Below are 3,674 nucleotides of genomic sequence, written 5' to 3' on the forward strand. Positions count from 1 at the left end.
GGTGATGCCCAATATACAGCTTGCCATGGAAAGGAGTAAGAAGGATTGGATGAAGACAGTAGGAAAGCAGAGAGACGAAAGGGACAAAGCATCTCCATACGCTTATCTGAAATTCTCACCAATGAATTACATAAGTATCTGTATCTTTATTTTATGTTTTATGTTATCCTCCATAACCATTTGAGTTCGCCTGACTAAGATTTACAAGATGACCATAGCTTGCTTTATACCAACAATTTCCGTGGGATCGACCCTTACTCGCGTAAGGTTTATTACTTGGACGACCCAGTGCACTTGCTGGTTAGTTGTGCGAAGTTGTGATAAAGAGTTGAGATTGCAATTGAGCATACCATGTTGATGGCGCCATTGATGATCACAATTTCGTGCACCAAGTTTTTGGCGCCGTTGCCGGGGATTGTTTGAATTTGGACAACTGATGGTTCATCTTATTGCTTAGATTAGGTATTTATCTTCAGAGTTCTTAAGAATGAATTCTAGAGTTTCAAGGTGATGTTCTCATCATCACCAAAGCTGATTGATTCTCATCAATTTAGCTCTTGAATGTAATGTCCTACTGAAGCTTGGCTAGCCATGTCTAATCTTTTTAGACTGAAGCTTTAGACTAACACTGCATGATTCCTGGAATTCTCATTAAGAATTTTGAATCCTTTATTTTTCTTTTTCCACATAATTTTCGAAAAATCAAAAAAATTTTAAAATCATAAAAAACCAAAAATATTTTATGTTTCTTGTTTGAGTCTAGTGTCTAATTTTAAGTTTGGTGTCAATTGCATGTTTCTGTTCATTCATGTGTCTTCATTGATCTTCAAGATGTTCTTGATGATTTCTTTACTCTTATCTTTAAATTCTCTTGTCTTGAGTGTTTTGTTGTTTCTCATATGCATTCTCAATTTGTTAGTGTCAATAGTATACAAACTTCTAAGTTTGGTTTCTCGCATGCATTGTCTATTTGATCTTAGTTGCATTTTGATTATTCCTCATTATTAAAAATTCAAAAATTTTTTTATTTGTGTCTTTTCAAGTCAATAATACAGAGAATTGAAGATTCAGAACATACAGCAGAGGAATCACACAAAAAAAGCTGGGCGTTCAAAACGCCCAGTGAGGAAGGAAAACTGGCATTTAAACGCCAGCCAGGGTGCCTGGCTGGGCGTTTAACGCCCAAAAGGGTAGAGTTTTTGGCGTTAAACGCCAGAATGGATACCATTTTAGGCGTTTAACGCCAGGATGGCACAAAAGGGAAGATTCTGTTTTTAATTCAATTTTTTTTCAAGTTTTCATAATTTTTCAAAATCAAATCTTTTTCAAATCATATCTTTTCAATCATATATTTTCAAAATCAATTTCTTTCCATTGTCAAAAATACTTGCTAACAATTAATGATTTGATTCAACATTTCAAGTATGTTGCCTTTTCTGTTGAGAAAGGTTTAATGTTTGAATCATATCTTTTCTTGTTAGCCAAGTCATTGATTTTAAAAATCAAATCTTTTTAAATTATTTTTCAATCATATCTTTTCAATCAAATCTTTTTAAAACCATAACTTTTCAATCATATCTTTTTAATCACATCTTTTTCAAAATAGTTTTAAATCATATCTCTTTGGTTTCTAATTTTAAAATCTTTTTCAAAATCACTTTATTTCTTTCCCAACTTTAATTTTCGAAAATCATCAATCAAATTTTCAAAATTTCTTTTAATTATTTTAAAATCTTTTACTTTAATTTCAAAAATTCTTCCCCTCTTCTCACATCCTTCTACTCATGGACTAACACTCCTCCTCAATGCACAATTCGAACTCTATCCCTCTTGATAAGTTCGAATTCTTCTACCTCCTCCTTCTATTCTTCCTTTTCTCTGACACCTCAAGGAATCTCTATATTGTGATAGAGGATTCCATACTTTCTTGTTCTCTTCTCTTTCATATAAGCAGGAGCAAAGACAAAAGCATTCTTGTTGAGGCTGACCCTGAACCTGAAAGGATCTTGAAGCGAGAGCTAAGAGAAGCTAAAGCACAACTCTCTGTAGAGGACCTAACAGAAATCTTCAAACAAGAAGAAGACATGGCAGCCGAAAACAACAACAATGCTAATAATGCAAGGAAGGTGCTGGGTGACTTTACTGCACCTACTCCCGACTTCTATGGGAGAAGCATCCCTATCCCTGCCACTGGAGCAAACAACTTTGAGCTTAAGCCTCAATTAGTTTCTCTAATGCAACAGAACTGCAAGTTTCATGGACTTTCATTGGAAGATCCTCATCAGTTTTTAGCTAAATTCTTGCAAATCTGTGACACTGTCAAGACCAATGGGGTTGACCCTGAGGTCTATAGACTTATGCTATTCCCTTTTGCTGTAAGAGACAGAGCTAGGATATGGTTGGACTCACAACCTAAAGAAATCCTGAACTCTTGGGAAAAGCTGGTCAATGCCTTCTTGGAAAAGTTCTTTCGACCTCAAAAATTGAGTAAGCTTAGAGTGGAAGTCCAAACCTTCAGACAGAAAGAAGGTGAATCCCTCTATGAAGCATGGGAAAGATACAAACAATTGATCAGAAAGTGTCCTTCTGACATGCTTTCTGAATGGAGCATCATAGGTATCTTCTATGATGGTCTGTTTGAACTGTCCAAGATGTCATTGGACTGCTCTGCTGGAGGATCTCTTCATCTGAAGAAGACGCCTGCAGAAGCTCAAGAACTCATTGAAATGGTTGCAAATAACCAATTCATGTACACTTCTGAAAGGAATCCTGTGAACAATGGGACGAATCAGAAGAAAGGAGTTCTTGAGATTGATACTCTGAATGCCATATTGGCTCAGAACAAAATATTGACTCAGCAAGTCAATTTGATTTCTCAAAGTCTGTCTGGAATGCAAGCTGCACCAGGCGGTACTAAGGACGCTTCATCTGAAGAAGAAGCTTATGATCGTGAGAACCCATCAATGGAAGAGGTGAATTACATGGGAGAACCCTATGGGAACACCTATAATCCTTCATGGAAAAATTATCCAAATCTCTCATGGAAGGATCAACAGAGACCTCAACAAGATTTCAACAACAATAATGGTGGAAGAAACAGGTTTGGCAATGGCAAGCCTTTTCCATCATCTTCTCAGCAACAGACAGAGAATTCTAAGCAGAGCCACTCTGACTTAGCAACCATGGTCTCTGATCTAATCAAAACCACTCAAAGTTTCATGACTGAAACAAGGTTGGTGGACAAAATTGTGATTCGTACTCTTTGTACTTGTATGAAATTTAATTCGAGATAATAGCTCTTTACTATGTGTGGTCACAACTCCGTTCAACTAACCAGCAAGTGTACTGGGTCGTCCAAGTAATAAACCTTACGTGAGTAAGGGTCAATTCCACAGAGATTGTTGGTATGAAGCAAGCTATGGTCATCTTGTAAATCCCAGTCAGGCGGATTTAAATAAATTATGGAATTTGGAAAATCAAATAATAGTAATTAAACATAAAATAAGGACAAAGTTACTCATGTATTTCCATGATGGGAATTTCAGATAGGCGTATGGAGATGTTGTGCTCCTCCTGAATCTCTGCTTTCCTACTGCTTTTATCCAATTTTATCACTCTCTTCTATGGCAAGCTGTATGTAGGGCATCACCGTTGTCAATGGCTACATCCCATCT

General features: G+C 36.5%; 1 non-coding gene across 1 annotated transcript; it reads right to left on the reverse strand.

Annotated features, from left to right (window-relative positions):
* Positions 1 to 2,489: 2,489 nt before the first annotated feature.
* On the reverse strand, positions 2,490 to 2,597 carry LOC127746077 (small nucleolar RNA R71). Its single transcript, XR_008007697.1, has one exon. It is a non-coding gene; the product is annotated as a small nucleolar RNA R71 (small nucleolar RNA).
* Positions 2,598 to 3,674: the final 1,077 nt, after the last annotated feature.

This window comes from Arachis duranensis, chromosome 3, assembly GCF_000817695.3.
Source record: "Arachis duranensis cultivar V14167 chromosome 3, aradu.V14167.gnm2.J7QH, whole genome shotgun sequence".
In the NCBI taxonomy this organism is placed as follows: Eukaryota; Viridiplantae; Streptophyta; class Magnoliopsida; order Fabales; family Fabaceae; genus Arachis; species Arachis duranensis.